Source organism: Agelaius phoeniceus, chromosome 19 (assembly GCF_051311805.1).
Source record: "Agelaius phoeniceus isolate bAgePho1 chromosome 19, bAgePho1.hap1, whole genome shotgun sequence".
In the NCBI taxonomy this organism is placed as follows: domain Eukaryota; kingdom Metazoa; phylum Chordata; class Aves; order Passeriformes; family Icteridae; genus Agelaius; species Agelaius phoeniceus.
In genome coordinates, this window is record NC_135283.1 from 3,703,680 (window position 1) to 3,727,393 (window position 23,714).

The following is a 23,714-nucleotide window of genomic DNA, read 5'->3' on the forward strand; positions in this document are numbered from 1 at the left end:
GGAGGAACGTGAGGGGAGAGAGGAGCAGCTGAGCTGCTGCTGTGATTTCTGGCTGTGGAAGGAGGGATTACCCCTGCAGCAGGAAAAAATGGTGCAAAGGAGAAATGTGGTTTTAAAACCACATCAGAGGGGAAGGATGGTGAGCTGGGAGAGCTTTGGAACTGCACCAGGGTGTTTTATTTGAGGATCCCAAAAAGCAGGGATGCAGGAATAGAGTCTGCAGCAGAGGCTCAGGGTTGGAGGAATAGCACAAGGTTCTGAGCATGCAGCCTGGTGTTTAAAATACTACATTTTAAATGAGTAAATGAAAATAAATTTTTTAAAACACTCCTAAAATACTTCCCAGCCAGTCACCCTGCTGAGATGGTTCAGGAAGAAGTTTTTCATGGGGAAGTGCTGAGTGAAACCAGTTAAACACTGGCATGGCCTGGGAGGCAGGGAGGGATCTGTGGGGCTGCTGGGAGCAGAGCCACACCTGTGGTTTGTGCTGCCAGGAGAGTGAGAAAACAGCCAGGTCTGGAATTGAATACATGGCAGGGGTGTCCTGGAGATGCCCAGAAGGTCCCTGGATCAGGGAATGATGGTCTCTGTCCTGCTAGCCCAGGGAAGTGGCAGCTGGGTCTGCAGCTGAGTTTCTCTGCCCTGCTGGTGATGAAACAAAGCCTTGGTTATCTCCAGGGTGTTTTTCTCCAGCCTCGAGATAGAAAAGAGACTTGAAACCACACCCAGCCCCTGGAGCAGCCGTGCAGAGGAAAAGCTGCAGTGCTGAGCACCTCCCATTGCGTGTGGGCTCTGCAGCCCTCACTCCCCTGTCCCTGGCACCCCACTGCCACTGGCCAGGGCTTGGCAGAGCAGGCTTCCCACAGGGATCCTCTCCTTCCCATGGGGATCAGGGTCTGGCCATCCCGGGCTGCTGAGCACCCACCCAAAACTCACCTCTGAGCAGGCTGAGCTGCCCCAGTTCATGGGATGGGGACCAGCATTTACCTGAGGTGCCGTGACGTGAGGCTGGATGTGCTGAATCACCTGGACACTGCAGTCTTTGATGGAACTTTAACCATTTGTTTCCCTTCTCCTAAAGGCAGCTGTTGGCAGGGATGGCCAAGTCCTTGCTGTTCTCCAGGTGGTGTATTGTGAAGGAGAGAGTAGGTGAGGAATGCAAATCAAAACTAAACCCTGTGCTTTACCTTTTTTTTTTCCTTTAAGAAGCTTAATATGTTAGCTAATCATGTGTATAAACAATCTCAATCTGCAAACTGAAAAGTAGCATCCATCCCCCCAGCATCAGCTGGCTTGAGCTTCCCCATTAACCTCTCCAGAGCAAAAAACCCTTCCTGAACAGCCATTTCAGAGTGTGCAAAATTGATTTTGCATTCGGCCTCCGCAGTGGGAGAAGATGGCGGCGTGGAGCCGCGGATGCCTCTTCCCTCCCCTGTCATTTTTTTGGGATTTCCTCCTTTCCTTGGCGATGGAGGACGGGCAGGTCTGATGCCAGCGGGGCACACTCCCACTGCCTGGGCATGCAGGTCCCCACTGATGCCTTTTCCTGAGCAAAAACAATAAAAACCAAATTTACAGTGGCTCCTCCTTGGGTGATTTCCACAGCGCAAAGACCCCCTGTCTCCCACCCCCTTCGTGTGCATCTTCTCTTAATTAATTAATACTGCATTCATCAGCGCTTAATTCCCGTTTCCGTAGCACCCGGGGAGGGGGGGCTGCCAGCTCAGGGCGGGTGCTGAGACAGTCTGGAGCTGCTGTCTTAGTGCAGGAGCTTAATTAGCCCCTGTGACAATATGGGCTCGTTTGCCACAGCCCGGGAACGGGAACGGGAACGGGAATGGGAACGGGAATGGGAACGGAAACGGGAATGGGAATGGGAATGGGAATGGGAACAGGAATGGGAATGGGAATGGGAATGGGAACGGGAATGGGAATGGGAACAGGAATGGGAACGGGAATGGGAATGAAAATGGAAAAGGGAACGGGAACGGGAATGGGAACGGGAACGGGAATGGGAACAGGAATGGGAACGGGAATGGGAACGGGAATGGGAATGAAAATGGGAATGGGAACAGGAATGGGAATAGGAATAGGAACGGGAATGGGAATGTAAATGGGAATGGAAACAGGAATGGGAATGAAAATAGGAATGGGAACGAGAACAGGAATGGAATTGGGAACAGGACTGGGAATGGGAATGGGAAAAGGAATGAAAATGAGAATGGGAATGGGAATGAAAATAGGAATGGGAATGGGAACAGGACTGGGAACGGGAATGAAAATGGGAATGGGAATGGGAATGGGAACAGGAATGGGAATGGGAACGGGAATGAAAATGGGAATGGGAATGGGAATGGGAACAGGAATGGGAACGGGAATGGGAATGAAAATGGGAATGGGAATGAAAATGGGAATGGGAACAGGAATGGGAATGAAAATGAAAATGAGAACGGGAACAGGAACGGGAATGGGAATAGGAATGGGTGGCTTCAAATGGTGCCCAGCAAATGCAGCTCCCTGTCCCCATGCCAGTCCCCAGGCAGCTGGGCTGAGGAGGAAGGGTGATCTCCCGCAACAACTGCCCAAATTTAAAACAAATTTAATCATAAATTGGCCACTTTTTGAGCTGGATGAGGGAAAACTGCCGGGTTTGGTCTGTCTTGTTAGTTTTGGGGACTGAATCCCATTGGGTTGTACAGGGTTCACATCCCTCACTGCTCATGGTTGTGTCTGTTGGTGTTGCAGGGGTCCTGCTCTCCTTCTCTTCATTTTTTACCTTAAACAAAACTTGTTGGCACTTGTGGTGCCTCCTCTGCTGAAAACCCCTTGCTATGCTGTGCTGCAGCCCTGGTGGAACATGGCTGGAGAGCCCTGTGGGGCTGACGGGGCAAACCAGCAAATCAACCAGCAAACATGAACTGCTGGGGTGACTTTAGCAGAACAGGACTTTTTGAGGACTGCCTGGAAGGAAAGATGGTGGGTTTCTCAGTTGGTTTTGTGGTGTGCATCAGTTTAGATGGGTGACTATATTTTTCAGGTTTTTACCTCCCAGACTTTGAGCTCTCCTCCCCTCCACAAAGAGGGAAAACCTTTGTGCCCCCACAGCTCATGGGGATGGTGACCACAGGCATGCTGTGCTCACACCCACGCAGCTCCCACCTGCCTGGGCACCATGTTTGGGGTGAGGTGGAGAGATCCCGAGCGTGTGTGTGTGTGAGGACAGGAGATGGAGAGGGAACAAAAGCGGCAGATCCACCGCAGTGCCGGGCTGGGCTCCTTGCCAAGAGCGGCTGCAGCAGCAGCCCTGGCTGGGGTGGTGGCTCCCTGCTGCCAGCACTGTGCTGTCCCTGCTGCCCTCTCCTCTGGCTGGGGGTGGGCTGGGGCGTGAAGGTGGCTCTGGGCTGGGATGAGGGCGGTGATGCCAGGATGCTGATGTTGGTGTTGATGTCACCTCACCCATGCCCTTCCCATGGTGTGTCCCTCATGCCTCACGGCCACAGCACAGCCATGCTCAGCCAATGTGAGTATTGACACCAGGCAGGGGCTTGTGCTGTGGGGCCTTGGCTGTGCGGGTTTTTTTGCTTGATTTTTGTTTAATCTTTAATTTCCGCTTCCTGCCACTCTTTTATTTTATTGCACTGCCAGCCCATGGCATTGAGCCTTGGCTGCCTTGTTGGTGGTGGCATTGGGAGGGACAGGGTCAGTTGGCACAGCAATTGCTGCTTGGGGACAAAAGGAGGCTTTTCTTTTTTTTCTTTTCTTTTTTCCTTTTTTTTTTTCTGCAGCGACAGTAGCAGCTGCCAGCCAGAATAGCAAATCCCTGCGACTTGGCACCGCTCCAGCTTCCTTGAGGGTTGCAGAGGGATGGTATGTTGGAGGGTAAGACTAGCTAATTAATCTTCTGGCAGGGAACAATGTAATATCAGACAATTACAAAGACAGAATGAAATTGCTATAGTGGGAAGGCTGGCATATGAATTTCTCAAAGGGTCCATCCCTCAGCCCGCTGCTGTGGTACTTTGTATGTGGGAAGGGCACCCACTGTACATGTGCTTTTCTGTTGTGTGGGGTTTTTTTTTGTGGGAATTACATTGTGGGTTTGGAGGAGGGGTGAGGGGAGGCCGGTTTGCTCATGGGAGAAGCTTTCTGAGGAGCAAAAGAGAGAAAAGGGTCCTTCTGAGTGTGTGTGTCCCCACCGACCCGCTGTGCCCAGAGGACAGGCCTGGTGCATCGCCCATCCTTTGGGCACACAGGGCTGGCGATTTTTTCCCGGTTCTTTTTTGTGATTGCACTGTGGTGTCTGATGGCTCGGGCTTCTGGAAGGGAAGTCTGACTCCTGGGCAGAGAGGGAGGGATTCCTTCAAAGAGAAACCTTCAAAGAGCTTTGGAGCTGCTGAAAGTTCTAGGGGGAAAACACCTACGAGCTCGGCGGAGGTAATTGCCCATAATGAGCTGTAATCACCGCTACCTACAGTCGGGACGGGTGATGGATAGGGCAGTGCCAGCCGCATGGTGCAGGCTCCCCGTCTGTTTATTTGCAGCGGGGGAAAGAATTAGGCAAGTCTCATTTATCCTGGAGCACAGGAAAGCATCATGGGTGGGGGATCAGCCTGGGCAGGATTAGCATAGGAAAACCCTCCTCCCTCCTCCTTGTCATTAGGGATGAGCTAATGACTCTCCTCCCTCTGCATCTCCCTCCCAGGATGAAACTTCGAGCGGCGGGATCTCTTGGAGCATCATCAAAAAAACAAAACAAACCAAAAACAACCCCGCAGTACCAAACGTGGAAACGGGATCAGACAAATCCTCTCGGCGATTTTGCGTCTGCGCGCCAGGAGCTGCTTCCAGCTCCATTCCAGGATGGAATTGGAGCAGCTCCAGCTTCCTCGTTCCTCCTGCTAAGGAATTCGAGTGGGTTTTGTTTGGTGCCTGCACACATCAGATGGTGCAGAGAGGATGTTTAGAAACCACTGTAAGCCCCCCTGGCTGCTGGGCTGGGCTGCCAGTTGTCACTGCGGCCTTTGGAAGGCTTGGGCTGAACAAGCAGCTCCTTTTAAAGGAGTAGCAATGCCAGGAGCTGGACTGGCAGGCTGGGGCCCTTTTCCAAGGTGCAGGTGAGGAGGGGCTGCCCACAGTTTAGTCCTTGGCCAGTGCCCTGAAAGGCTCCCTGGTGGGTGCCCATCTGTGGGTGTTTGCCTGAATATTTTTCAGGGCTGGCTGGATAGCAGGAATGTTTTCCTTTGGGTTTTCTTACTGATGAAGGTCCCAGGGCTGGGTGCCATCAGAAGTCCCCTGGTGTGGTTCATGCAGATGTGTAGCTCCTTCTCTGGCCATGTATGTTCCCTGACACCACAAAATCCCCTGCAAACCCAAAGGAGATGGATCCCAAACCCCAAGCCTCTGTTCCCACCATCTGCTGTACTCTCCCTGTGTTTGCTTTGAGCACCCCGAGCACTCAAGGAACAGTGGTGGTTCCTTCCCTGGAGGCAGAATGGATGCATCCCCTCTCTCTGGAGGATGCAGAGCTCAGCCCAGCCATGCCCTGGGTTCCTGTCCTCGTCCACCCACCCACCTCCAGAGCTGGAGGGAAACTCTTTCCAGACCAGCCCAGCTAATGTGCCTGCAGGAGAAGGCCCTGGAGACTTCCTATCCAGACAGTCATGGCTCTATTAATGGATGCAGATGAGCAGGAGTGAAGAAACTGAAGTTATCCCAATCATATCATAAATAATTTCAGTCAGAAATTGGCACTCTCATATTTTCTGAAAAATCCCTTCGCCAGGATTTCTTCTCTTGGGAAGATGAGAAGCCTCAGAGAAAAAACAATATTATCTCATTTGCTTCTCCCTGTTTTGCTGCTTTGGAATGTGGTATGGAGATAATTTACCAACAGGTGCATGTTTGATTGGTTCCATGTGAATTGTTTTGACTTAATGACCAATCCCCATCAGCTGTGTTGGACTCTGAGGAGTCAGTCACAAGTTTTTCATTATCATTCTTGTTAAAACTTCTGTCTGTATCCTTTCTCTATTGTTTGGCATAGTTTTAGTATAGCAATATAATATAATATAATATAATATAATATAATATAATATAATATAATATAATATAATATAATATAATATAATATAATATAATATAATATAATATAATATAATATAATATAATATATATGGTAATATATAATAGTATATATTATAATATATACTATTATATATTATAATATATAATATATTACAATTTATATTACAATTTATATTATATTATATTATATTTATTACATTATATTATATTTATTACATTATATTATATTTATTATATTATATCCTTCTAAGAACATGGAGTTAGATTCACTCATCTCACCTCATCCTGGGGACCCCTGCAAATACCACAAGAAATGATCCCATTCAGTCCCTGTCTGAAGTCCTGCTGAGGACTCTCCCTCTTTGGTCCTGTGCCCAGGCCCAGCCTTGCCCTCAGCTCTGTACAAAGTCTGAGCCAGGAGCTCCTGCATGGAAGTGGAAGAGACAATCTGAACCTCTTCACAGTCAATAATTGACACCAGGGATGTTTTCGTAAATTAATGAGTAGATCTTCTTGACTGTACTTCAAAGTTTTCACTTTATGAATCTTTTATGGAATTCTCTACGCTGGGGAAAAAAAAAAGAAAACAACAGACCCTTGTAGTACTGAAATTTTACCTTTGTAAATGATGCAATAAAAAAAATAAATTACTTAAACCCCACCCTTTCACCATCAGTTGACTTGAGAAAAATTATCCAGTGGGTTGTGTGTGCACTGTGGGGCTGAATCTGCCCATGGAGGTGGGTACATCCAAATGGGCTGGTGTGCTGAAGGGTTAATAATGGTCTGGGCACTCTGACCTGAACCTTAATGCTGCCAAAATTCCCCCCTTGCAGCCTGGTATGTCCCCCCCCATGTCCTGCTGAGGCTCTCCAAGCAAACTTCTGGAGTTAAGAAATTTAATTTGTAATAAATCAGCATTACAGTACAAGTAAATCTGCTTCAGTGGCTATAAAAATTAATTCCTTATCCTAAACATTATTATATAGCTTTCAAAATGAATTGACTGTGGTTGGTAGTCTAGTATGTGCCATTATTGGTAATTAGTGTAACAAAATAACGTTGTGTAATATTTCCTGCCTACCCCTCCCCCAGTTGGGAGCTCGTTCATATTAGAGAATCAGAATTGCAAATGCAAGGCTTGTGTGCAAGCTGCTGGCTTTGATTTTTTTTTTCCTTTTTTTTTAATATAATTTTGTGTGTGTTGGAAGTCAATCTGTTCCTGTCTGGGGTTTTCTGGGAGCATTTCCTTCTGCAAAAGCTTTGGAATGTCACAGGGCACCGCCAGAGCCTGATGCTGGAGGGGCTGGGTGCTGCCCAATGCTCCTGGATCCCCTTTTGAGCTTTTCCTGAGATCAGAATCCCAGGATGGGTCAGGCTGGCAGAGACCCCGGGTGAGATCATCTGGTCCCAGCTCCCTGCTCCAGCAGGGGCATCCCAGGCACAGGATGGTGTCCAGATGGTTCTGGAATGACCTCCAGGGGTCATTCACATCTCCCAGGATGTGCCACGTCTCACCCACAACTTGTGTCTCAATAGTTTCTTCCAGGGATCCACCACATCCTTGTCTTTATCCAGAAGCTGGGCTCATCCTAAAACACCTGATGGATCTCCCCATGGAGACACTGGGGCAGCTCTGAGCCTGCCAGGAGGTGGAGGGAGCAGAGATTCCCTTTTCTGAAGCAGGGGGCAGGTGAGGGATGGGCTGGGGCAGCGATTGCTGCAGCTGTGGGCAGCAGGAGGATCCCCAAACGTGGAAGGCAGAAAGATCCTGAGGAATTGTCTTGGTTTGAACAGCCAGGTGTCTGCTAAGGAAGGCAGGAGCCTCCCCTGAAATGGAAAATGTAACCTCCCTCCCTCTGAATTATTATAATTTTGAAATTAAGGGGCTCTCAGGTAAAGATACGGGAATGGGAATAACAGCTCTGTACTAGGAAAATTAAAAATACAAATACAATAGTACAGAAAAGAAACCAAACCCCTGCCAGAGTCAGAGCAGTCCCTGCCCCCTGTGTGTCAGGGGGGTGGCACAGCCCCATCCCATGGGGGCTCAGCCCTCCTGCAGTGCCAGCTGTGGCTCTGCTGGAGCAGGGATCCTGCACAAGGGGGGAGTTTTCCTCTGCAGCTCCAGGGCTGCTGGAGATGGGCCTGGGCTCCCTCTGGCCATGCAGGGCAGCAGAAGCTGCTCCTCTGGCAATGCACTGGGCAAAGGCTGCTGGGCTGTCCCAGCACCTCAGATTGGATCCAGGCAGGAATGCTTGGCTCCTCCCCTGGGCGGAGCATCTCCCCATGGGATGCTGGAATTGGATCAGCCCTGCAGGGACACTCAGTGGCCATGGACAGCAGAGATCTCCTGGAGGGAGGGTTGGCTGTGGGAGAGATAAAGAAAAAACTGCCCCATGAACAGAGAGAACTGCCCCAGCTCTGACAGAATAGAACTCACACCCCCATTTCCAACCTAAGACTGGAATTTCACTGGGCTTTTGCTGCTTTTCACACTTATTTAACCTGAAGAGGCTGAAAAGTGGGATGGAAACACAGCAGTAAAAATGACTTTGTACATTTCACCCCCTTTGTGTGTTGAACACTGTTGGGGCTTTTCTCCATAGCCCCATTTTCAGTGTGTCCAGTGCCATCCTGCCTTGGGTTGCTCCTTACCACTGCATTTCCAAGAGTTACCAAACCCCAGTCCCCACCCCAAATGTCCTGGATAATCCCTCAGGCACACCCCTACCAAACACTTCAGTGGTGCTGACCAAAACAACTCCTGCCTTTTCATTTGTGGATTGTCCTTTTGGGCTTTTTTTTTCCCCCCTCACCATCATAGTTCTGTTTTTCTTTTTTTCTCCTTAATTTTCAGTTTGATGTGTTGCCTTTTGAAAAAAATCCTCAGCAGCCACGGCTAGAAACCTGATTCTCCATGAAACCAGAGAAAGTTTTGGGCTGGGAGGAACCTTGGAGATCATTTAGTCCCAAATTTCTGCAATGGGCAGGGCTCCTTCCACTAAACCAGGCTGCTCCAAGCCCTGTCCAGCCTGGCTTTAGAGAAGGAAAGTTCAAATTCTCCTGTAATTTTCTGGCCCTGGGATTTTTTTTTTCTATGAAATGACCAAATTAAAACTTAAGAGCTGTGTAATGAGAACCTGGGAGCAGAGAAATGGGGAGCTATGGGGAGACTGGATTCTTTGTGCTGTCCCCAGCATGGAGTAACTTCTTGAGTCCTGAGAACATGACAGCTTCAGAAATCTGGAGACATGCACCCCATTTATCACAGAGCTGAAAAATGCAGAAACCAGGCAGGAAAACTGAGCAGGAGATGTGTTTGCCATCCTGGAAAACACTAAAGACGTAGATACAGAAATAATAATAATAATAATAATAATAATAATAATAATAATAATAATAATAGTAGCATCATTGTTGGCCCAGACAAGGCTGGTAAATCATAATTCCAAACACCAGCAAGTTCCAGAGTGAGCAGGCTGTGCCATCTGAACCCTTTGATTTGGTCCAGGCTGGGCTGGGGAGCTGAGCCTGGGCTTTGTGCTTTGGCTGCAGCTGGGCAGATGCAGTCAGCTTGAGCTGCAGGAGACACAAATTCCCTCCAAGCTGAGGAAGGAAAATAAATTGCATGTTGGAAGCCATATAAACATGATTTCAGGACTTTCTCCAACTTTTTTTTCCCCCCTCAGGGCAAAGGATATTGAAATGATTCAAACCAGGACTCTGCTGGGAGTGAGCTGATGGATTTTTTTCAATATAAATCCCCACACTGGTACCAGTAGAGTTTGAAGCCTCTACCCCATTTGCAGGATGAGAGCAATGCTTTGGAGCAGGAAAATCAGGATATTTTCTTCTAATTTCCTTATTGACAGGTTTATATCTCTGGAATTAAATATTTTTAATCCCTTAGACCAGTTCCTCCCGTTCTTAACTTAAAAGTAAGTTTAAAAGTTACTTTTTGTGCTGCCAAACAGCTCTTCCTACCTGGGAGTTTGGTGGGGTTTTATTTGCTTCCCTGTCTCATGCCAGTCAGCTTTGCTGAAGTCTTTGTGCATAGACTTCAAAATGCTCAAATTTTTCATCAAAGTGGGAAATATCTGGGTTTTTTTCACATGCATATTTCTGCATTTCTTCACACTTTTCTTCCTCCCAACATCAAATCTCTCCCTCACCATTGCTCAGCTGTTTCAAAGGATCCCATAAAATTTGTTTCAGCTTCATCCTTGGGGTGGGACCAATATTTCTGTGTTTTTTTAATGAGCCATGTAAGTGTGGTGGAGAGAAATTAAGTGAATGAGTCCTTACTGGAGATAGCAGAAAGCAGATCCCCTGCTTGCATGAAAACCTCTGCAAGTCTTCATTTCTCAAATGAAACCACTCTCAAAGGTTAAAAAAAAAAAAAATCTGAGACAATATTTTGAGTCAAATTAAATATTTCATTTCAATAAAATCAAAGTATTTCCAACAGATTTCTTTGTCCATTTAATATTTTATGAGAGAAGCCTAAAATTAAACACAGAGTTGTTTCTCTGGGGAAAAAAACAGAGGTTGTTTTTGTATGCTTTAAAGAAAAAATATATCCATCTAGTAAAAGTTATTTTTTTCCCCCAGAATATTTTTTTTTAAACAATGTGAGGCTGTCACTGCATCCTTTGCAGAAATTTGGAGTTTCTGTGGCTGCCAGACCTGCTGGTGCTCCAGGGACAGAGATGAGTCCTGCTGCTGCTGCTGCAGTGGAATTTGGAAAAGCAGATTTTCTATAGAATTATTTTTTTACATGCGAGGTCCTGCTGCAATAAGTTTGGGGAAACAGCAAGAATTGAGGTGTGAGAGGAGCTGTGGCCTCTCCCAAAATCTGTGGCTGCTCTGGGCTCCTGGAGGTTTTCATTTATTGCTTGGAGGGTGTAGTTTGTTAATTTTGTTAAGGTTTTGGTTTGGTAATTTAAGATTTTTCTCATTTCGGGATTTTTTAATTAAAGTGTTGATGAGTGTGGTGGGTTTTAGTGTTGGTTAATTATTTATGCATTTATTTTTTTGTTGTGAGGTAGGAAGATAGGATCAGGAGAAAGGTAAAGTAGGTTTAGAATTTTAAAAGGGTATGAAGAAAATTTAATTAATAGTAATTAAAAGAAAAAAGTAGTAAGAATTAAAATAATTTTTTAGAATTTTTAAATTTTTTTTTATTATTGATGATGAAAAGAAATAAATTTAAAATTAAATCTGGTTGGGTACAACCCTCTGAGAAACACCAGCATGTGGGGCAGGCAAGAAACCTCCCAGTTTGTCCCATTTTCAACTGCACAAGTGATTTTCTTTATTTGCTTTGTGTGCACAAAGGAAGAAAGACTTCTGACAAACTCCAAGGCCCAACAAGGCACGTTTGGGCTGTAACACCAAAATCTGTGTGTGCTTCCAAGGGAGACACCTCTGCCTGGCCCGGATTTAGGGATGCACAGGGTTAGGATGAACTTTTTTCCCTTGAATATTTGATATTTGAATATTGAAAACAAGGAGCTTGTGCTTTATCATGCAGACTGCATCCTAAAATCATGTTAATTGATGGAACAATTCTTAGTCTCTGCTCTGGAATTTCACTGTGCTGAGTAAAAATCTGGGTGTTTTTTTCCAGCAGTAAAAATGGAGTAAAGCAAAAAAAAAACCCAAAAATCAGGACTAGGGCAATGCAGAGCAGTCCTTTAATGCATCTCATTTATGCCTGGGCTCGCCTGGTGCTGTTTCTCCTCTGCTGTTTGGCATCTGAGCTATTTATCTGTTTTCTGTGCCCCTAAATCACTCTGTCTGCACTCAGCTTCCACTTCTGCTGGGAGATTTGTGGGGGGACAGCAGCTACACTTAACCTTTTGTTTTCTTCATCGGGTTTCTGACAATATAAATAGTTTGCTGCTTGCCACTGGCAGAAATGGTTTTGTTTCTCTCAGCTCTGAATCCCCAGGCTCTTCCTAAAATGGGTGGAGGTGTCCCAGACCCAGCAAGGATGGGAGGTCATGGAGCTCTTCCCATTGCTAAGCTGAGCTTAATTTCAACAGGAACAAGGGAATGGGGATGAAATTAAAATTATTGCAGCCCCCTGGCTTGGGAGAGCTCTGGCATATGTGGTGGCTGCACGGGAAAATTCAGATTTTGGGGGAGGAAATCAGATTTTTGGGGGAAAAATTCAGGTTTTGGGAGGAAAATTTAGATTTTGAAGGGAAAAAATTCAGATTTTGTGGGAAAAATTCAGATTTTGGGGGGAAAATTCATAACTTTGGAGGAAAAATTCAGATTTTGGGGGAAAAAATTCAGATTTTGGGGAAAATTCAAATTTTGGGGGAAAATTCAGATTTTTTGGGGGGAAAATTCAGATTTTTGAGGGGGGAAAATTCAGATTTTGGCAGAAAATTCAGATTTTGAAGGGAAAAAAAGTTCAGATTTTGTGGGGAAAATTCAGATTTTGGGGGGAAATTAATAACTTTGGAGGAAAAATTCAGATTTTGGGAGAAATTCAGATTTTGTGGGGAAAATTCAGATTTTTTGGGAAAAATTTAGATTTTGGGGGGAAATTTAGATTTTGGGGGGAAAATTCAGAATTTTGGGGTGAAAATTCAGAATTTTGGGGGAAATTCAGATTTTTGGGGGAAAAATCACATTTTGGGGAGAAAAATTCAGATTTTGGCAGAAAATTCAGATTTTGAAGGGAAAAAAAGTTCAGATTTTGTGGGGAAAATTCAGATTTTGGGGGGAAATTCATAACTTTGGAGGAAAAATTCAGATTTTGGGAGAAATTCAGATTTTGTGGGGAAAATTCAGATTTTGGGGGGAAATTTAGATTTTGGGGGGAAATGAAGATTTTGGGGGGAAATTCAGATTTTGTGGGGAAAATTCAGAAATGTGGGGGAAATTCAGATTTTTTTGGGGAAAAATCACATTTTAGGGAGAAAAATTCAGATTTTTGGGGAAAAAATTCAGATTTTGGAGGAAAATTCAGATCTGGGGGAAAATTCAGATTTGGGGGGGAAATTCAGAATTCTGGGGGAAAAAAATCAGATTTTGGGGGGAAATTCAGATTTTTGGGGAAAATTCAGAATTTCGGGGAAAAGTTCAGATTTTAGGGGCAAATTTCAGATTTTTTCGGGAAAACCTCAGATTTTGGGGAGAAAAAAATCAGATTTTGGGGGGGGAATTGCAGATTTTTGGGGGGAAAAATTCAGATTTTGGGGGAAAAGGTGAGGTTCAGCTCCTCTGTAAGTTCACTTAGGACACTTGGTGTGATGCTGCCTCTGCTCCCCACGTGCCAGGGGCAAGGTGTGCGTGTTCTTCCCAAGGGAAGCGATTTCCCAGGATTTTCTGCTGACACGGAGCCACCCACTGTCACCTCCAGCGCTAACAGCAGCAATACAAACAATTTACAGTCCTGCTGCAAGGATGCTGCAAGGAGGCCGTAAATGGGCACATAAAGGGAATCCGGGTGGGAGCTGGGAGTGCCCTGACAAACACAATTCTCCCTTAATTTAATAGAATGGTCCATTCAGCAGAGGATATATTGTAAAGCACTCTCAGGTTGGATGGCCTCCTATTGTGTCTGGCCTTTGAAGTGCTGATTAGCTGGGCTGGGAACACGCTGATAAAAAGTTAATTTCTATTTGCTGTTGCTTTGTAATTGGATGAACACGAAAGCAATTAAATATTAAAACATACAAACAAATAACGAAGTCACTGTAATTAGCCAAAGTTTGATCACTGTCATATTTATTTAGGAGGAGATGATACGTCTCAGCAGGTGACATTTTAAATACCCTTGGCTGCTTTGGTGTTGTCTTCAGAGAATGCTGAATAATGTACGGAGGATTTAATTAAACCCCATTGTAAATCAGCTGTGATGACAGCGAAGTGACAGCCACATGTTGAAGAGAGAATTAGGCTGCAGCAAGAGAGATTAATTAAGTATTTTCCACAGAGTTCAACCTAGGGGTTGTGCAGGGAGTTGGTCTGAGGAGGAGAACTTGATTTTTTAAGTTGTTTCACTTGAGGCTGGAGCTGGGTGTGGAGAAGGATTCTCTGTGCCCAGAGGCATCACAGGCCCTTCAAGGGTGGCTGGGATCTGTGATGGTGCTCACAGGGCTCTGAGGGTGAGGGAAGAGATGAGGATCTGACTCCATGGTTCAGAGGGCTTGATTTATTATTTTATGATATACATTATATTAAAACTATACTAAAAGAATAGAAGAAAGGATTTCATCAGAAGGCTGGCTAAGAATAGAAAAGGAATGAATAACAAAGGTTTGTGACTGACTGAGACAGTCCAGATAGCTGGGCTGTGATTGGCCATTAATTAGAAACAACCACATGAGCCCAATCCCAGATGCACCTGTTGCATTCCACAGCAGCAGATAACCATTGGTTACATTTTGTTCCTGAGGCCTCTCAGCTTCTCAGGAGGAAAAATCCTAAGGAAAGGATTTTTCATAAAATATGTCTGTGACAGGGATCATTCCTGGGTCTGCAGTGGGAAACTGAGGCACACACACAGGGCTGTGGCTCTCCCATCCCTTAACACAGAAAATTCTTCTACCTCACTGATGAGGTCTCTGCTGTCGAGATGACCCCAAGGTGTTGGAAAGTCTCTTTTTCCCAGCCCTGAGACTGAAGAAGAAGATGGGATGCCTTGGTTTTCTTTCTCAAGGTTGTTTATTTTTTCTTATCTATTACATTGTCTTTGTCTGACCTGCTGAGGTCTGTCCAGCAGCTCAGGTTGTGGCACAATGACCACCTTGGGGTGGTGTTAACTTTTTATACTAAAAACCACATGAACTTTATTTACAATAATTTTCCAATACCTGTCACCCATGTTAGACAGTCTGTCTCTACTCTAAACCAATCCAAAAGTGCCAACATCACAGCAGAAGATGGAAGACAAGAAGAAGAAGGACAGGATGCACCCAGATTCCTTCATCTTGCTTCTTGAACCCCCATTCTAAATCCCCAAAATTCTACTTTTTCACCCTGTGACAAATTCACTATCATTCTACTCAAACCCTTGTGGCTTGTAACTCTTCACACAAGGTTGGGAATTGTTTCCATGGGTTACAATCAAAGGCACAGGTGGTTTTGACCCCGTGCCAAGGTGTCTGAGCCCCTGCCAGGGTCTGGAGCCCTCCAGGGCAGCCAGAGCAATGTCCTGGGCTTCAACACCTCAGTGGTGAATCACAGAAATCCTGAAACATCCTGGAAAGCTCCTTCCAGCTCTGAAGCAGGAGGGGAGGGGAGGCTCTGAGGTGTTTGCTGCACCAGAAAACCCCAAAGTTTCTCAGCCTGGGTTATCTGAGCTCCCTGGGCAATCCCTTTGCAGGACAGGATTTCTGGAGCTCCATGTGGCCCTTGGGAGTGTCAGCAACCAGAAATAAAGCTCACCATGGTTACCAGAGACAAAGCTGACCATGGTGGGACTCTCATTTCCATCTCACACTGGTGGCTCCAGCCTGGTGAGGTTTTGGTGAATTGTTCTTGCTGGCCTTTGCCTTTGGCAGCTCTTCCCTGCAGCCTGGTGGATGTGCTGGTGCTGGGAAAAGCTTCCAGTGCCCAGGAAAGCACGGGAGGAAGGTGTTGGTGTCTCTGGGAAAGGACAGGACGGGATGAAAACCCTCAACACCCCTCCAGGATAGCTGGAGAAGAGTCAGGCAAATGGGGAAAGCAGTGTGAGATGGAAATGAGAGAGAAAGAACAGGGAGGAGGGAATGAGAGGAACTAAAAAGTCAGGATGAGGAGGGAAAGGGACACCATGATTGGTTAATCAGCAGCATTTGCATTTGGGGATTATTAATAGCTAATAACTATCATGTCACAATAGGACACGAAATAAAATGACACATATGCTGGAACTTCTAAGGTAAAAAAGAAGGGAAGTTTATTTCTTGACCTCGATATATATAGAATTGGAAAAGTGACCTTGGACTGGAGGATGAAATTGCCATTTTTCTAATGACACTGGTCAAGTTAACAGTCCATCAAATGTCTCCTCTTCCAGAAAAGAATGCAAAACCAATTATTATTTACATAAAAGTGCCTGAGAATTCCATGACAAAAATATAAACATTAGAAGGCTTAGAAGATCTTAGAAGAACAGGGCAACGCTATTATAACTTAATAATATTATATAATACTACATAATACTATAACTATTAATAACTAATTTGGACATTTCTAAAAGTGCTGTTGCCTTTGCATGGGCTGTGGGGCAAGGAGGTGGCTCAGCTTTCATGCAAGGCAAGACCTGGCAAAGCATTTCATCTCATTTTATCTCAAGAAGCTTCTTGGGGTGCATAAAGCACTGGCTGCCACTTGCAGGAGGTTTCGACCACACCAGGCTGTTCTTCCTTTCTTCTCCTATCAAGGAACAATATTTCCAGTGTGAGGTGAGGGAAAACCTATTCCCAGCTGCCAGCTCAGAGTGGATTTGTCCATGTTTATGCAGTCAAAAAAAAAACCCTGAGAAAAAACAAAAACAAAACCACAAAAAAAACCCAAATTAAAAAAAAAATAAAATTAAAATGGCACCTAAATGTAATCATGCAGGAGGAAATGGAGCTGAAGGATCTTAAAATAGCAAATTGGGCTGAAAACCCCAGACAGCCTCTGTGCAAGGTTTTCCTCCTGCTGTGCTTCATGTTCCCTTTTTTCCCAATTCCTCCCCAATGCATTTGCTGTGGTCATTCAATAAAGCTGCATTGGTTTTGGTTATTACTGCAAACCCCTGTGCAAACCCAGCAGCTCTGGGGCTCATCTGAGATGAAACCTCTCCACATTTTGTCTGACCCTGCTGCTGCCCTCCAGGCTGCCCCAGGAGCTCCAGAGAGACCCAGTCCCCAGAACCTTCTACAAAAAACCTGCATAACCTGGCTCTTCTTAAACCTACCGTGGAGCAGAGTGGTCTCCAGGAGCAGCACATCCCATGACCTGGGATGATCATCAGAGCACAGCCTAAATAATCCCTTCAGCCTGGGGCAGCCAAATTTGCACTGTGGATCCTCCCAGAGACCATCTCTTCCCCAGAACACAGCCCAACACAAAACATTCCCTCACACACCCCTGGCAAGCTGAAAATGTCGGGGTTTTTTTGCACTCTGAGATCACTCAACGAACCATCACAAAACCCATTTGTAAGAACAGATCATGACCCAGGGCAAGGAAGAGCCTGGGTGACTCCTGGAGCTCCTTCCCTCACAGGTGAGATGCTGCCTCACCTGGGATCACAGCACCAGGGGGAAGCTTTTGCTGCTGGAGATGATGATTTGCACAATCGACTTTGCATTTCAAAGCCTCAGTCTCCCCTTCTCTTACCAATGAAAGCAGGGAGTAATTGTACACATCGGCAGGAAAAATCCATTTTATTCCCAGGGGTGTAAATTAATTGATTCAGCCCAGGAAAAGGACCTGGGCACTGTTACAACAGCTCCCTGAGGGCTTTCTCTTGGTGTATGGGTCTGATCAAAAATGCAAATAAGATCTTAGGAGGGCTAAGGGACTGGAAAGGATAAAAAGTAAAAAGAAAATGTAATAGTCGTGATTAGTTCTTTCTTCTCAAAATACAATATAAAATACTGACTTCTGGTCCCCAAAATGGTCTTGTGATTCTTCTGGGTGAAATGAAATTAGTGACCAGGGGTTGGAAAACCTGCCAGGACAGAGTGAAAGGCTGGTTCTGCCATGATGAGATTCAGCAGCCCTGGAGCAGGGGAACCGAAGCTCTGCTCTACCAAACACGTGGGGATGTGAAGCAGCTGGGTCTGAGCTCCACACTCAGCCACAGCCTGAGCTCTTCCTCTCCTGGGAGGCTGGGTGTGTCAAACAGGGGACTCATTCTTTCCTCTGCCCTCTCCTGTGATGTTCTGGCTCTGTTCTGGGTCTCTTTTGCACCTTCTGAAGCCTGGAGAGCTGCTGTGACAGCCTGGCCACGTGCCCTGGCACCATTCTCTCAGTGTGGGGTTGCTGTAGGTGCTCACACGGGCTGGGTCATGCTGCTCACTGGATTTAGGGGTGGGATACCCCATTTTTCCCCCTGGACAGGGAATATAGATTAGCTTTCTGCTGTCTCCCCATGTGCTGTATTTATGGGTTATTATCAACAGGGATTGTTATTTTTGGTGGCAGGGTTCCACTCTGTCTGTGTTGCTCCCGCCTTCTCCTCCTTTGGCACATTTTTGCTGTGGTTTCTGGTCTTCTTACCCAAATTTTCAGCTTGCCGGGGGTGTGTGAGGGAATGTTTTGTGTTGGGCTATGTTCAGGGGAAGAGATGGTCTCTGGGAAGATCCACAGTGTAAATTTGGCTGCCCCAGGCTGAAGGGATTATATAGGCTGTGCTCAGGGATGACCATCCCAGAGGTATGTGCTGCTCCTGGAAAACCACCCTGCTCCACAGCAGGTTTAAAAAGAGCCAGGTTTTGCAGGTTTTTGTAGAGGTTGTCTTGGTTTGGAGAGACAGGAGTCTGCTAAGGAAGGCAGGAGCCTCCTCTGAAATGGAAAATATAAACCCTCCCCACCCCTCAAAATTGCTGTAAATTTTAAATTAAGGGGCTCTCAGGCAAAGATATGGGAGCAGGAATAACAGTTCTTTAATAGGGAAAGGAAAAAATAAAAGGATAAAATAAACAATGCAGTGAACCAAACCAACACTGCCAGAGTCAGAACCCAGCCTGACACCCTGTGGGTCAGGGTGCTGGCAGCAGAACCATTGGAATTGTGGCTCAGCCCTCCTGCAGTGTCAGGGGTGGCTCTGCTGGAGCAGGGATCCTGCAGAAAGGTGCAGTCTCTGCCTCTGAAGATCCAGGGCAAGAGGCAGCTGCTGTTCCTCTGGGGAATCCAGTGCAGAAGCCGTGCTGGTGTTCCAGAATCTCAGATTATATCCAGGTAGGAATGCTTGGCTCCTCCCTCTGGGCTCCCATCTCCCAATGGGATGCTGTAGTTCTTATCAGCCATGCAGGGACATTCCATAGCTGTTATCAGCAGGTGTCCCCTCCCCAGGGAGGAGTGGGTGTGGTCACTCAAAGACAGAGATAAGGCAAACTGCCCACTTGACAAAGGTGACCTGCCATGCAGATGGTAACAGAAAACATCTTGCATTGCAATCTTCAGCAAAGGCTCTGGGGACTGGGTCTCCCTGGAGCTCCTGGGCTGCAGCAGTGCCAGACAAGATGTGGAGAAGTTTTATCTCAGATGAATCCCAGAGCTGCTGGGCTCCCAGCTGAGGTGCCAGGTGGGGTGGGGAGAGCTGGGGACTCACAGCCAAAGGTGGGGGTTTGTTGCAATGTATTTGCAAGGGTTGAGCCACAGTGTGCACCAGCCAGCCTGCTTCTAAATTTGTTAGCAAAGCCTCAGGAATTCATCAAGGCTATTAGAACATAAATTGTGCTAAATTAAGAAAAAAGAGGCTGAAAAACCAAATACCAAGACTGCAAGAAGTAAATAAGAGGACTGTGAAACACCTGGATTGTAACCAATCATAGAAATGCAAGCAGAAAATGAGTGAACAAGACAAAAACACCAGTCAAGCAGTGTGTACTTAGTAGTTTGTAAAATCCATAAATATGTGTGCAATGTAAAAAATAAATGACTTCTGCTTGATCATATTGGTCAGTTGTACAGGATTTTCCACAAGAGAGGTTGTGGATGTGGTGGCCTAAAAAGCTTTGACTTGTACAGCTCTGAAAAATGGGTCCTTTCTGCACCTCATTTGGAGCACCCAAGCCCAGGGTACCCTTCTGGTTTTCAACTGGCCGTGCCTCAGTTCTCCATCTGCACAAGAATAATTCCACTCTCTTGCAGGGCTGCTCTCAGGCAAATTAATGTTTGCAAACCACTCAGATCCTGTGATAATAAATGCTGTGAAAGCCCAGGAGAAAATTAATAGCTTATTATTTAGCCCAGGACTTCAATAGCATGCCATGCCCAGGACACAGGACTACATATTGAAGGATGAGGATAAAGAAAAATATTGAATAGCTGCTCATTAAGAGAGCACCATCCATCTGGTGTACGAAAGGGGCTTTTTCCTGCAGGATACAAAGTGCTCCATGATCTTATTATTCCACTGTGTGTTGTGATGCACCTGTACAAGGGGACTGGCCTGGGGTTATCTGGATTCTGGCATTTTTCAAGTGCTTGACTGCAGCCTGAGCGTCCTTCGAGCACCGGGGCTGCTTTTAATTTACAGCAAAGAGATAAAAATGCCAGTAGATGGCAGTCCAGAATATGGGCCGTCATTGCTGGCTCCGGGAGAACACTGAAATGTGGTGGTGTGTGCCACAAATGGCTCCCCTGCCCAGCTCTTCGTGCAGCCTCTCCTTCCACCTTCTTCTGGCTCGGGTTTGGGGAGGAACAAGAGGAGGAACAAGTGGGGGAAGCAGCAGACGTTGTTTAGGTGGTCCCTGTGCTCTCCCTTGATCTCAATTCTGTTTCTGCCCTTTGGGTTTAAATTGCTTGTCTGGAAAGCCTGGGCTCTGGTCTCCTCAGCTGACCCTTTTTTTACGCTTTGCTTACAGCCTGTCTGTAAAACGAGATGAGAACTTAATTTGAAAGCTGTAGTTAATTGACCTAAATAAGCTAAGAACCTTCTGTTGGCTTTAATGCACAAAAAACCTGCATAACCCTGGCTCTCCTTAAACCTGCTGTGGAGTAGAGTGGTTTTCCCGGTGCATTTTCCAGCTGCTGCTGTTTACTGACAGGGGTTTGTGGTGAGGAATTGCCTGGAGAGCCCTGCCCTGCCCTGCCCTGCCCTGGGGAGGTTGTGGTGCTCGGTGCTGATGTGCAGGGATGGGGAGGCAGCACCAGCCTGGAACAGCTCGATTAGACTGGGCAGGACAGATCAGGGCAAGGAGTCTAAATCAGGAGAGGGTCTGGCCACACAGTGCTGGTGGGCAGCAAATCCTAGAGCTGCAGGAAGGCTCCTCACATCTGCTTCCATACCTGACCTACCCACAGAGTCCTGTGCAGGCAGATTTCCTCATCCCATTGTTGCTGCAGAGCTGCCAGAAGTGAGGGAGGAGCAGAGCCATTGCTGGAAAATCACCTAAGGCTGACCCTTAAGACCCAGGATAACCTTTCTGATCTGGTACCTCCTCCCTGCTGTGCCCTCCCCAGCCTGTGTGAGCCCAGCTTTGGTAAAACCAGTCCCAGTGAGAGCACACAGCTCCAGCCTGAGCAAGCAGGAGCTCTGGTGCTGCCCTAGCTTGGTTCAGTGCTGCCTGGAATAGCTGAAGCCAGGAGGAGGAGGACTGTGTCCGCACCTGAGTCAGTGCAGGGATCCAAAATGCTTTTTGGCTGCATTTACATCATTTTTCTAATCCAGACAAGTTCTTGGACCTAGGCTGGGGAAGTGCAGAGAAGAGGATGGGAAGGTAGAGGGCACAGCATTAGCCTCCAGCTCAGCTACCTGGAGCACTGTGGAGTCGAGCTCTGGGCTTGGCCAGGGATGGGAGACCTTGGGTTTCACCTCTGAGGCTGCTGGAAACCTGCTGGGTGAGCTTGGTCAAGACAGCAATCAGCCACTTCCCTTCTCTGGGCTGCAGTTTTCCTCTTGGAAGACAGGTCAGACACCAGCCTGGCTCCTTTGTGAAAGCTCTGGCAGCTCTGTGAATGAGATTTCCCTGTTTCACACGTTCCTCAGGTGGAAGACTGGGAATGAGACAGGAAAATGAGATTATGGATTGAGCCCCCAATGCAGACATGGCTGGGTGTGGTTTTTCAGGGCTGTGCTTTCCAGCAGAGCCTCCTTGGGTGTCTGCAGGCTCTGGGGGTGCAAGGGGCAGCTGGAGGCCTCTGGTGCTGGTGGAGGATTTCTGTGGCACAAGAAATGGGTGTGCTCAAGCTGTTTGTGCATTGGCTTGCGTGCAGGGTCAGGATGGATGAAGTGATCTGAAAACAGAGATAAATGTGTCCAGCAATAACCAATTCAGCAGTGATTTGCTGTCTGAAAGCCCCTCCTTCACTGCAATGCAATGACACTGATGGCACTGCTCATCCAGGGTGTCATGGAGGAATTGCCAATGCACTTCTGAGCTGGGTGGGAGCAGAGAATTCTGGAATATCCTGGCTTTGAAAGGGCCCTGTGAGGATCAGAGCCCAACCCCTGGCTCCAAGGACAGCCTTGAAACTGAGCCATGTATCCAGGAGGGTTGTACAGGCTGTGTTTGGGCTCTGGCAGGCTGGGGCCATGGCCACCTCCCTGGGGAGCAGTTCCAGTGCCTGATCACCCTCTCAGTGAAAAGTTCTTTCAGCACAGCCAATATGACCTTCCTCTGATGCAGCTTTAAGCAGCTTTCCCAGCCTCTTGTCCCTCATCCCATATCTACAGCCAGGTTTGCACATCCCAGGTGCAGAACGTGGAAATTGTTAAATTTAATTCAATTCCTGATTGCCCAGAGCTCTGCTGTAGCAAGATCTCTCCATAAAGCCATAAGGTCTCTCCTCTGCCTTCAAGGGAATTAACTGGACCTCCTGATATAACTCTGTTGGCAAACTTACTTAGTTTGTGTTTAACTCCTCTGTCCAGGTAACTGATAAAACACAAGAGAAGGGCTTCAAAACTGAGAACAGTCCTGACTGTTCCCCCAGGCAGATGTTGTCCCATTTGCTGGTGGAGCCTGACCCTTCACCAGCTGTTTTGTACAGGTCTAGCTGCCTGCTGGACACCTTGTTCAGGGGGTTACTGTGAGAGACAGCACCAGCAGCTCTGCTAAAATCCCCAAAGCCCACACCCACAGCCTCCCTCTGCCCCCTGGGAGGGAAATTTTGTAATAAAAGGATATTCAGGGAGTGTCAGGCCTGACTGGCCCTTCATCAGCCTTGGTTTTGTCCACTGACTGAATTGTCTCTCAAGTGTTTCTCAATAACTCCTGGAATGATCTTCTCCATAATTTCACCAGGCACTGATGTGAGACTGACAGGCCTATAATTACCAGGGTTTTCATTCTGGCCCTTTTTGAAAATTGGAAAGACATTTGCCAGCTTCCAGTTGACTGGGACTGCTCTGGGTTCCCAGGACCATGGATGGATAACTGTGAGAGGGCTCCTTCTGTCCCCTGGGATGGATTTTATCAGCCCCATTGTCTCAAATGCAGCAAATCCTGTACAATTTCAAAGCTGACTTTTATCTTATCACTCCCTGAGTCAGGATCCTCCAGCCTGGGGCTCCAGGCATCCCAGGGGGGATAGAGAAGGAGGTGAAGGAGTTAAATGTCTCTGCTTTATCTTCATCCCTTTTTGTGAGGTGACCAAACACCAATGGTTGGGGTTTGGGGGGAAAGGGAACAGAGACCCTGGGCTGAGAGGGGTCCTGGGGGTGTCTTGAGCCAAACTGACAGTGGGGTCACAGTGGGGTCAAATCCAGGGTGACCCCAACATCTGAGAATGATTGGCAACTGACTCCATTGGTTCAGAAGGCTGAACAATTGCTTTATTAAAATTATACTATATTACATTAACAATATATTATAACTATACTAAAGAGATACTAGACTATACAAAAAATTGTCTTATTAAAACTATACTATATTACATTAATACTATTATACTATACTAAATATTACTATACTATATTACATTAATACTATATTATAACTATATAAAGAGATATTAGA

At 46.5% G+C, this 23,714-nt stretch overlaps 1 long non-coding RNA gene across 1 annotated transcript; it reads left to right on the forward strand.

Annotated features, from left to right (window-relative positions):
* Positions 1 to 3,349: 3,349 nt before the first annotated feature.
* On the forward strand, positions 3,350 to 6,028 carry LOC143695503 (uncharacterized). Its single transcript, XR_013184752.1, has 3 exons — positions 3,350 to 3,520; positions 3,786 to 3,879; positions 4,703 to 6,028. It is a non-coding gene; the product is annotated as an uncharacterized LOC143695503 (long non-coding RNA).
* Positions 6,029 to 23,714: the final 17,686 nt, after the last annotated feature.